Source organism: Ranitomeya variabilis, chromosome 2 (assembly GCF_051348905.1).
Source record: "Ranitomeya variabilis isolate aRanVar5 chromosome 2, aRanVar5.hap1, whole genome shotgun sequence".
Lineage (NCBI taxonomy): Eukaryota > Metazoa > Chordata > Amphibia > Anura > Dendrobatidae > Ranitomeya > Ranitomeya variabilis.
In genome coordinates this window covers 71,759,373-71,772,061 of record NC_135233.1, presented here as the reverse complement: position 1 = coordinate 71,772,061, position 12,689 = coordinate 71,759,373, and the positions used below count along the sequence as shown (strand labels likewise).

The window sequence follows — 12,689 nt, the reverse complement described above, 5'->3', positions numbered from 1 at the left end:
GAACGTCAGCTCTGCCTTCTTCCAGAAAACAAGGTAGACAAAATAATAAATCTGACCGGTACAGCAATACGCCAGCCGACAATGACTCTGAGAAAGGCAATGTCCCTTCTAGGCTCGTTAACATCGTGTATTCCGGCAGTAGAATGGGCACAATTCCACCTAAGACAACTACAGTGGGAAGTTCTCTCAGCCCAAAGACTGCTAAAAGGGCATTTAGAAGGAAATCTATGTCTCTCCCTGGGCGTAAGGGATTCCCTAGTTTGGTGGACTGTGAGAAACCACCTGACAATGGGGGTCCGGTGGCAAAATCCGGTCATAGACATTATCACGACCGACGCAAGCGGTACAGGTTGGGGGGCTCACCTGAGGTCTCACTCTGTACAAGGGACCTGGTCCATACGAGAAAAGAACTATGGATCAAACGAAAAAGAGCTGTGGGCAGTGGAGAAATCCCTAAGACATTTTCTTCCTTTACTCCGGGGTCGCCATACTCGAATCCTGACGGACAATCGAGCAGTGGTGGCGTATGTCAATCATCAGGGGGGAACGAGGTCCAAAGGCCTCATGCAGGCATCAAACATACTCTTTCAACTAGCAGAACAACACCTGTCATCTCTGTCGGCATTGCACATCAAAGGCACAGAAAACACTCAAGCGGACTTCCTGAGTCGCAGAGGCTTAAGGCAGGGGGAATGGTCATTAAACCCCCAGATATTTCAACAAATAGTCCAAGCCTGGGGCACACCAGAGATAGACTTGTTCGCCAACTCCCACAACAGAAAAGTCAGGAGGTTCTGCTCCTTGAATCCGAGAGAACATCCCTTCGCAGTAGATGCCCTACTGATACCTTGGAAGTTTTCTCTGGCCTACGCATTCCCCCCGATAGTGATGATTCCAGCTGTGATCCGGAAGATCAGAGAGGATCAGGCGAATATCATCTTCATAGCTCCTTTTTGGCCAAGGAGACCTTGGTTCTCCCTTCTAAGGCAGATGTCGGTAACAGACCCATGGATCCTGCCAGAGGTTCCGGACCTGCTAACCCAGGGCCCAGTGACCCACTCTCAGGTGAAGGGCTTCCATCTCGCAGCCTGGAATTTGAGAGGGCGTTACTAAGTCGCCAAGGATTCTCTCCAGGGTTAGTCTCCACCCTGTTGAAAAGCAGAAAACCCATAACCTCTAGAATCTATGGCAGGACATGGAAAAAATTTCTCGACTTCCTGGGGGAACCATTGGGGGAGGTGGCTCCAATAGGTCCTATCCTAGAGTTTCTGCAAGCAGGATTACATCTTGGGTTAGCAACCAGCACCCTTAAAGTTCAGGTTTCTGCCTTGGGGGCCCTATATAATTGTAATCTTGCCTCAAATAAATGGGTCTCACGATTCATAAAATCTTGTAGTAGATCTCGGCCAGTTATTATCCCAAAAATCCCTCCTTGGGATCTAAATTTGGTCTTAGAAGCCCTGACTAAACAGCCCTTTGAGCCTTTGCAGGAGTTATCACCTAAGTTACTTACCCTTAAAACAGTTTTACTAGTAGCCTTAACATCGGCACGTAGGGTAAGTGATTTACAGGCCCTGTCAATATGCCCTCCTTATACTCAGGTTTTTGATGACAGGATTGTTCTAAGACCAGACCCGGCTTATCTCCCCAAGGTGGTTCAAAAGTTCCATAGGAGTCAGGAGATTACTTTACCATCTTTCTGTAGTAATCCTAAAAATCCAGGGGAACAAAGGTTCCACATGTTAGATGTGAGAAGATCTATGTTACAATACATGTCTGTGACTAATCAGTGGAGGAAAGACCAAACCCTATTCGTAGCCTTTCAGGGTAGCAAAAGAGGGTGCGGGGTAGCTAAAAGTACCATTGCTAGATGGATCAGGGAGGCCATTAGTTTATCCTATTCTGCAAGTGGCACTCCGGTTCCTGACGGCATCAAGGCTCACTCCACCAGAGCCGTGGCTACCTCCTGGGCAGAGAAAGCTGAGGTATCAATTGACCAAATTTGCAAGGCCGCTACCTGGTCCTCACCCTCAACTTTTTTCAAACACTACCGGCTAGACCTTTCCTCCTCTGCTGACCTAACCTTTGGTAGAAGGGTGCTCCAAGCGGTGGTCCCTCCCTAAGGTTTCATTCTACAAAATTCTCTCAGGTGTGCCGTCATGGGGGAAGGGAAAACACCAAGGTTACTTACGGGTAGCCGGTTTTTCCGGAGCCCATGACGGCACCCGTATATTCCCCCCCTTTTTTTCACCCTTTCGGTGTGCACTATTGTTTTGGGTGTGTTTAGTTAATATAATGTGGTGTTGGATTGCCATGTATACTAACCAGGGGGGCCTCTCATGCTCTGAAAACCAACTGAAGCGAGGGAGAGGTACCGCCCTTTTATTTTCAGTAGGGTTCCTGTCCTGACTGGGCGGATCCCCTCTCTCAGGTGTGCCGTCATGGGCTCCGGAAAAACCGGCTACCCGTAAGTAACCTTGGTGTTTCTCATCTATTACTCAAATGAACCTCTGCTTGTTTAGCATTATGATTGAAGTCCAGCAAACCCAACCTTTGTCTGTTTGATTATGATTTCTGCCTGTTGTTGTGGTACCATGAATTTGTGACTCTAGTTTTCTCATTAATGTGTGTTACGCTCACACCCAGATTGGTTAGCACGAGCGTGGATCGTGGCCCCACTGTGCCACAGTCTAAGCATACACCTTGGTGTTCACTGGAGCCTCTAGTGGTGAGGTCAGGCTTGTATGGCAGGTAGTTGCCAGGTACCACTCCAGGGCGATGTCCGGCAGTAGCAGCTGACCCCCAAGGGGACAGGACACTGTAGCGACAGGTGCAGACAAGTCCTGCGGATATACTGTCTGGCTCAGTTGATACATAGACAAGCAAGTACTGGCAGCCATTCCTGGAGTACAGGCAGAGACGGCTGGAATACAGGCAGGTCGGTGCTGACGGGCACGGCTGATACATTGGCAGGCTGGCACAGCTGATAAACAGGCAAGGGGCACAGCTGATACACTGTCAGAGATAGGAGCCAGTTCAGACTGGAGGGACAGGAACAGTTTCAGGAAGGGCTGAGACACAGGCAGGTAAGACTGGAATAACGGGACGGGTAGGACCCAGTTCAGACAAGGAACCACAGATGTGGACAGGCGCAGAGCCACAGACGCTGACAGGCAGGAAACCTCAGATGTGACCGGGCAGAAAACCGCAGACGTGGTCAGGCACAGATCCACAGATGTGGAAAGGCGCAGCGCCGCAGATGGGGACAGGCGCAGATCTGCAGATGCGAACAGGCATGCAGACGCCGTTAGGCAGGAAACCATAGACATGGTCAGTCAGGAAACCAACAGGAAAGCATAAGACAATTACAAGGACAAGTACACACAGGACAGACAGGATCAAGTTTACACAAGGACAGGTACAAGCAGGACAGACAGGACCAGATTCACACAGGGTACACTTACAATGAAGTAACAAGTGTAAACCAAGATCACTAATGTTGTACAGAGACAACAAAATAGAGATAGGTACTGGTTCAGATACTGCAGGTTCTAGGGATTGGTACAGACATAGCAGGTTTAGGGAAAGATCCAGACTTCGATACAAACAGATTGAGGGATAGGTGCTCATTCAGACAAGGACAGAGTGGCAGACACAAGAAAAATCAGATACAGGTACAGATTCAGGTTACAGGCCTGGGTATTCAGGCTTGCAAGAACAGGAAAGGACCTGGCAACTCAGACATTGCACAGACTCTGAAATAGAATGTTGCTCAGGCACCTTCCAACAGGTGAAGGTGTACCAAGTACCTCTTAGCAATAGACTGGGGACACATTAGGAGTGCACACACTGTCTCTTTAAGAACCAGGAAGTGCAGGCGCAGCCACCCTATGCCTGCAGCCAAGATGTATGCACATCAAGTGGAGGACATGTTACTCACTGCATGGTCTGGAGTGGTGAGTAAGTTGGTATCCCTGCATGGGGGGGTTGGGAAGCCATGCAATGATGCCGGGAGGGATGTTGCAATGTGTCATCGGTTGCTGACAGAGACTACTTGGGGATACCCTATGTGAAAGTGTATACCTCCTTGTGGAGCCTAAGGTTAAAGAACTCGTAATACCTTTGACACAGCTCCCTGGTTTAGCCCTGTGTGAAGTTCATTAGACATATAATTGGTTTACACAGTCTCCAGTAGGCTTTGGCTACTTTCACACTTATGTTGTTTAGCATCCGTCACATTCCGTCGTTTTGGGAAAAAAACGCATCCTGCAAATTTGCCCGCAGGATACGTTTTTTTCCCATAGACTTGTATTACCGACGGATCGCGACGTATGGCCACACGTTTCGTCCGTCGTGCACTGGTTGCGTCGGATTTTGGCGGCCCGTCGTCTGGAAAAAACGTTCGAGGGAACGTTTTTCTGTGCGTTGTATCCTGTTTTTCCGTCTGCGCATGCCCAGCAGGAAATCTCTGTCTCTTTCCTCTCCGAGACTGCAGACGGAAATGTGAAAGGACACACTTCCGTCGGTTTGTGACGGGCGACTACCGACGGAAATGTGAAAGTAGCCTTGGTTGCACTATATTTCATTCTGCAATCTTTATTCCCTCATTTTCTTTCCAGCACCTTGATGTGTAGTTTTGGAATTTACTCTAAGTTTCAGCCTTTTCTATCTATTTTAAATGTCCCCTCTTAATAATGCAGCCTGAATGTGATGTCTGTGTGTTCGGGATGCTACTGATTTCACTGGTATTCCTGTAAAAATTCTAATTCTCATGGGGTATCTCATTTGTTTTGTGCTCACTGATGCCGATGAGTGTGTGATTACACCCTTTCCCCTTCCAGGTACTGATGTGGGTTCTCTTCTTCCTCTCTACACTCATACATAGCCTACCAGATTCATCCTCTTCCTTTTAGACTGGAAAAAGAGACAAAGTAAAAAGAGTTGATATAGCCAGCATTAGTTTGCAGCTGGTCAGTAGAAGAGCCAGCTATGTGAAGGAGCTATACAGAATACAACAACATCGGTTTGAAATTTTAAATAAAAACTATATAAAAGGTTGTTTAATTTTCGCATTTAGCAAGCAAATACAGTGGAAAAAACAGCGCCTAGAAGACCATACCCTATTTTTCTTATTTGAAGGGATTGTCTCACGACTTATTTCTCAAGCCTTAAATATCTAGTAGATGCAAGTGCACTCAGCTTAATTTGGAGCTCCCAGAGTCGTGTAAGGAGAGCAGCCACCTTCCTGTTAATGTGCTTGAACACTAAATAGAACGGAGGATCAGGGGAATACGCCACAAATGTCTGTCATGAAACATCCATTTTCAATTTCGCTGTTTTTCCATAGTGGACTTATTTAGTACCATGGATCCTTTTTCATGCTCTATTATCAGACGGCAAACAGTAAATACATAAAGTATTTACAGGGTTGTCATGGATGACTAATTGTTTTTAACTGTAACCATGTCATAAACAATTGTTTCCAATGTTTATTTCCCTGTAGGTGAATTTTTACACCGTTTGAAGAGCAGGGAAGGGCTGCGTGACACTGGTGTAACAGGAGATACCTTTGGCTATTAGTCATAAAGATTGTTCTGGAACTGTAGATAAGATCCAATCAGTGTCTGCCACATAAGAGGAGGAGGGGCGTCCTGTAAGATATAAAAGAATCCGAGAATCCATGTTTCTATCATACTTGACAAGAAGAGCTGAACATATCACACGTATCCTGTTCCGTAGTACAGATAAGTTTCTGGTCAGAATCCATCTTTCAAGACAAAGACCAGATTACGTCAGAGTTCTTATTCCACAGGCTGAATCTGCCCAGGTTGAATTTGAAGGTACAAGACTATAGTCAATGTAATAAGGTATGACATTTATCCAGTAACCTAACAAAACCAAGGTACAAGGCATATCCCAAAAATAGAAGGCTTTTTAACAAATGCCGAATTGCTGGCCCTTCTTTTGGCTAGTTTCCGCCCTGATTGGTGCCTTAATAGAGAGTCAATTAATCTTTTTAGCAATGCTGCAGTGAGTACAATCACTTACAGGGTGGATTCCATACAGCAACGTTTTCTGTGGACAGAAAACGTTTACATATGAAAGTTTTTAAGCATCGTGGACTCTTGGCTTTAATTACCTTTGTCAGAGTTCCTTTAGCATCCCAGTAGTAATAGTTTAGCCTCTGGTATTTTTACAGCAAAATTAAGAGTTGAGACATAAAATTGGGTTAATCCCCAATATAGGCTCCCTATCCAACTGTGAACAGAGCCTGTTTCATGTTGTTTGTTTTGTTATGTTTTTATGCTATAAGCCTGTTTGTTTGTTTTTACCTCATGTCACCTTCCTGTTGTTTATGACTGCAAAAACAGTTCTTGTTTTATATATTATTATATACAATTTTTTGTTCTGTATATTTAGTTTGACATTATTTCTTGTCGCTCTGAAAAAACTCACAATAAAAACAGATTAGACAAATCAGCAGAGCGCCAGTTAAATCCAATTTTTAGAAAAACCATACAATTGCTCTTTACTCTGTTTTTTATCTGTGTGCTGCACCTTTGACTTTATCTAGTGGATACCAAGTTGTGTTGAATAATTGTTTTTATTGTTTTATGAATAAAGAGCTTTTTCACTTCTTACCTATAGTTCACTTTTCTTCCTCATCTATACAAATATATATGTTTTTGAACACTTGTTTTGTTCTTACACTGTTTGTTCTCTGCCTCGGTTTATTTCCTTCAGTTACAACATCAATTATTTCCTTGTTCCCTTCGGTCTGTGAACAAACTGCATATACGCAGAAATGGCTGCCCCTCATTCTGTTTCACATATTGGCCCACATGTGATCATGATTTTACGTATTTTGCATCACTGACATTGGAGAGTGAAGTTGTTGAGAATTTTGCCTAACTTCTTAAAAAATGCACACTTCTTAACTCCTTCCCAACATGTGAGCTGATTCCCAACATGTCAGGGCAAGTGTCGGCTGTGCAAAACCATGGGCACCTGCCTACCCAACCAGCGAGAGAGCTAGCTACGATCGATGCATTTTATTAACCCATTAGATGCCACAGCCAATTACAACCAAGACCTTTTGTCACCTCATCAACTCCTCTGCAATTGTAGGGCGATGATATTTTGTGATTGCAGCTGGGGCCTTCCAAAGTACCCTATGACTTTTTTGTTCTGCCACAACAGCCCATAGTGCAATACAGAATCACCAGGTTCAAGCCCCCTAGTGGGGCTAATAAAAAAAATGTTGAATATAAAATTAATTTCAAAATAAATCTCTTTTTTACCATTTTTATATTACACCTTTCACTGTTTTTTTTATTTATTTTCATTTAAAATGAGTACTTCCTCCAATTGCTGCGGCTCCACTAATTGTGGAACAATTTTCCTATTTTTCTCGGTGCCCCTCTCTTGAAATGTAATGCTCCCCTTCCCCCCCCCCCCCTCCTTCAAATAACTTCTCTATGGGCTCTGCCATGTAGGAGAGGAGAAAATGCAAACATCCAGAGGGAAGTCCTGTAATATATGGCTAGTTGGTTGAAGGGAAAATTTTCACCATTATTATCGGGGGTAGTACGTTTTGAAATGTGGGGCACAGAAGAAAAAGAAAAAAACTGTTCCAGAATCAGTTGAGCAGCACCAAATCGGAATTTAAATGGAAAAAATCCAATGAAAGGTCCTCCAGATCAGTGGGGAAAAGAGGAGATTTATTTATTTTTAAATTATTTAAAAAATTAGGAATCAATGGGTTTGTAAAAGTCTGAATTTTAAAAATATAACATTTATCTTTCACTGTGAACATTGAAAAAAAAATAAAAGAATAAAAAGTGATCAAGACGTCATATATACTTAAAATAGTTCCAATAAAAACTAAAGCTCATCCAGCAAAAACAAGCCGTCGCACAGTCCAATCAATGGAAAGATTATAAAAAATGGGTCTCAAAAAATTACAATGCATTCTAAATTTTTACTGTTTAAGGCTGCAGTCACACTATCAGTATTTGGTCAGTATTTCTGATCAGTATTTGTAAGCCAAAACCAGGAGTGGGTGCTAAATACAGAAGTGGTGCATATGTTTCTATTAGACTTTTCCTCTGAGTGTTCCTCACCTGGTTTTGGCTTACAAATACTGATGTAAAATACTGACCAAATACTGATAGTGTGACTGCAGCCTTAAACATTAAAGGTATGTGCACACGTAGAATTGACCTCTGCGGATTTTTCCGCAGCGGATTTTAGAAATCTGCAGGTAAAAGGCACTGCGTTTTACCTGCGGATTTACCGCTGATTTTGTGCGGATTACACTGTGGTTTTACACCTGCGGATTCCTATTGTGGAGCAGGTGTAAACCGCAGCGGAATCCGCACAAAGAATTGACATGCTGCAGAATGTAACCCGCTGCTTTTCCGCGCGTTTTTTTCCGCAGCATGTGCACTGCGGATTGCGGTTTCCATAGGTTTACATTGTACTGTAAACGCATGGAAAGCTGCTGTGGACTCGCAGCTGCAGATCCGCAATGTGTGCACATAGCCTAAAATATAACAAGAACTATACATTTGATTTTGCTTTAATTTTATACTGACCTGCCAAATAAAGTTACAAAGTCATGTTTACTGCACAGCGAGTGTGTAAGAATTAAACCAGAGCAACATCAGGCAGAATTGTTATTTTCTAATTATTCGGCAGGTCAAAGAATCTTTTCCTTCACATTACATGGTAAGGTGAATGGTGACATTTAAAACTACAACTCGTCCTAGAAAAAAAAACGTATACATTTACTGTATTTTTCGGACTATAAGACGCACTTTTTTCCTCCCAAATGTGGGGGAAAATGGGGGGGGGGTGCGTCTTATAGTCCGGATATGTTGGCTGAGGTGGGGGAGCGATATCGGAGGAGCGGCAGGTCACAGAGGCAGGGGCTAGCAGCTCCGGCTAACTCCTGTGCCCACTGCTAAAGAGAAATGAATATGCACTGCATTCCACGCCCATGGGGGTTGAGGGAAATGAATATTCATTTCTTCCTGGCATCCTTTTATGATAGATTGGCCCTGTCCCAGTCCTGGTATGCATGGCCCCATCAGAAAAGATTAAAAAAAAAAAAACATTACACTTGCCTTCCTCTGCTCCGGTGCTAGCAGCTAATTAATGCTTGTAAGCAGCACATGGCAGGGACGTCATGCACTGCTCACAAGTAGAGCACAGCTGCTGGTATACGGTACTCACCAGGACTGTTCATCGGAGATCACGGTGAGAATTCATTCTGCTTCAGTAGCGCGCAGTGTCAGCCACCAGCTTCCTGCTGCTGCCGGCGGTCACGTATGTCGATACTTAAGAGAAATGAATATTCTGAATATTCATTTCTCTTAAGTATCGGCACATGTGACCGCCGGCAGCAGGAAGCCGGTAGCTGACACTGCGCAATACTGAAGAGGAATGAATGCTTACCGCGATCTCCGATGAGCGGTCCCAGTGAGTACCGTATTCCGGCAGCTGTGCTCTGCTTGTGAGAAGTGCATGACGTCCCTGCCATACGCTGCTTACAAGCATTAATTAGCTGCTAGCACTGGAGCAGGAAACTTTGACTGTGAGGTAGCGGAGGAAGGTGAGTGTAATGGTTTGGGTTTTTTAATCTTTTCTGTTTGGCCCCATCCAGTTCCTAGTATACATGGCCCTATCAATCATATCAGAATAAGAATGGGACCATGCATACCAGAATAAGGACAGGGCCAATCATACCAGAATAAGGACGGGGACAATCATACCAGAATAAGGATGGGGCCATGCATACCAAGATTAGGATGAGGGGACCATATTTACCAGGATAGTGATCTTAGGTACAGAATTGACCACATTTTTTGCTTCAGTTTTTCTTCTCCTAATTTCCTACTCTAAAACCTAGGTGAGTCTTATAGTCCGAGAAATACAGTATGTCAATGGAAAAATAAAAAGTTATGGCACTTGTGCAATGGATCTTGTGCGTTTGGAATTTTTTAATTTCTTTTTATACCTGCTGAATAAACAAACATTCTAAATTACTGACTATGCAATTAGTAATACATAAATGTTGGTCTAAGGCTGGGAGAACACATCAACATGTGTCACCAAAAACAATTTTCAAACAAGTCATGCGACCAAATACATCTGGGTAACTTGTGTACAAATAAAATGCCAGTCGCAGACTTGTATCCAGTGACAGAGAATCCAGCATATTTGGAAATATTTGCAACTCTGTTTCGCAGTTTCAGGAGGACGCGGGTCTCTATGCAACATCACAGGGAATCATTAGATGCTATCTCGCAATTGGACACTACAATTTTAGTGTCGTGTGACACGTCGCTATATAACCCTTGTGTGAACACGTTCCGGATTTTTCGCTATAAAAGCGCGATAAAAACACTTATAATATGCATACATATGCATCCCATCATTTATAATGCATTCTGCAATTTTTGGACATATGTTGCTTTTTTTCCACAAAAAAACGCATCGTGGAAAAAACGCAGCATGTTCATTAATTTTGTGGATTTTTTGCGGATTTCCCACTATATTATTGCATCCCAGAACCTCCGGAAAAATCCGCAAAAAAAGCGCAAAAAAACTCGAAAAATCCACATGCGGATTTCTTGCAGAAAATGTCCTTTTTTGTTCAGGAAATTTCTGCAAGAAATCCTGACGTGTGCACATAGCCTAACCTAACTCAAAAAAATTGTTAGAATTGACTGACTAATATGTATAAAGATCTCCCAACTTCCCATCCTTCCATGTCTACCATCGGTGCAGGTAAGGATCAGTTGTGATGGATGTCAGTAGACCCAATCCTTTGTTTACCCTGGACAAGAGCTTATCTGGCAATTAAAACAAACACACATACTTAGCCAATCTAAGCATGCCTATTTCTGCAGTTTATAATTGGTCTGGGTTCCCAATAGTATTGAGCGGGCATGCTTGCCACTCGAGTGAGCATTGGACTGCCCGGGTATGCATCGAAAATCGCAGATACTCGAGCGCCATGCTTGAGTCCTTGCCCCACATGTTTCACGGCTGTTAGACAACCGAAAAACATGCATGGATTGCCTGCCATACACAAGCAATCCCACATGTTTATTGGCTAACAGCCGCAAAACATGCGGGGCAGGGACTAGAGCATGTCATTCGAGCACCCGCAATACTAGAGTACCCGAGTACTCCAATGCTGAGTCAAGTAGTGAACACACTTGCTCAACACTAGTTGCCAACAGTCCAGAAATTCCAGGACAGTCCATAAAAACAGGGCACTTTTTTGCCCATTCTGTAAAAAAAATTAAAGGTGTCCATGATTTTTTTGAAGCTGAAAAACTTGCACAGATTTTTCTGACTGTAAGGGTGCTGTCACATTGAGTTTAGGGACAAGTTCACTGGCCCCATTAGCACATACGTCCGCTCTGGCTCTGGCTTGTCAAGGTAAGGAGAGCCAACAGCCCAAAACACTGTGTCTGCGAATTGAGATACTGATTTGGCTTTTATCCTAAGTCATATTGCAAGACTCGTTAAAGGGTTGATTGTGACCGGTAGGATCGCTACTTACAACAGGTGGTGCTATAGAGTTTAAGTCCTCTTTTCCTCTGAAGAGGCAATTAGTATACACATAGAATAGGTATATATATATATATGTATATATATATATATATACAGTATATATATATATGTCAGTGAGACACATATATACATATATTTATATTTCATACAGAGTTAGCAGAAAAGCCGGTAATTCAATTGTCGGCTTTTGTTAAATCATACCGAACCCAACCAGATATGAGACATGGTTTACATACAGTAAACCATTGCATATCCGTTAGATTTTTACATATCCCTCACTAATAATGTTAGAAGTGTTTATGTATAAAATTTGGGAGCTCTAGGTGTTAAATTAAAGGGTTAAATCACGGAAAAAACTGGAGTGGGCTCCCATGCAATTTTCTCCTCCAGAGAGGGAAAGCCAGTGACTGAGGGCAGAGAGAGAGGGACCATGGGACCATGGTTATTGGCCCCCGGGCTAAAAACATCTGCCCCCAGGACCCCAGAAAAGGCGCATCTGTAAGATGTGCCTATTCTGGCACTTAGCCTCTCTCTTCCCACTGCCCTGTGGCATTGGCATGGACCGACATACTGCTGGTTCAACCGGTGCAGCTGCATCGGGGCCCAGAGGCTCCAGGGGGCCCCTGCAAGGTGGCTATTAATTAGGGCAATCTGGCCAGTTTATCTGGCCCTGAGGTTCTGGGGGGCAGGGTGCAATCCCTGCAGCTCCGCTGCCCGCAACAGAAAATGGGAGCAGAGCTGCAGGGAATGGATCAGTCTTGCTCTCACTTTCCGCCTTTTCTTGCTGCAGTGCGAGTGCTGACTGAACGATCCTCCCACAATCCTCCACGCATTGTGGGGGGTGGGGCTACTAGATCCCGAGAAATTCAGAGGCCTGTTTGAGCCGCTGCTCCCGACACCATGGCAACCACAAGCACAACCAGGGCCCCCAGGGGCCAGCCGCACAGTCCGGTGCAGGTGAGGAGCGGGCGTCCATCCCCGAGGTAGGGGGTGTACAGATATTATTATTATTATTTATATATATATATATATATATATATATATATATATATATATATATATATATATATATATAGCACCATTAATACCATGGTGCTGTA

General features: G+C 43.8%; 1 protein-coding gene across 1 annotated transcript in view; it reads left to right on the top strand.

Moving 5' to 3' along the window:
- Positions 1-4,256: 4,256 nt before the first annotated feature.
- FBXO48 (F-box protein 48) overlaps positions 4,257-12,689 on the top strand; it is a 46,943-nt gene continuing 38,510 nt past the window's right edge. The window contains exon 1 of the mRNA XM_077282555.1: positions 4,257-5,867. The gene's annotated coding sequence lies outside the window, so the exon portion shown is untranslated. The remainder of the gene's footprint in view (positions 5,868-12,689) is intronic.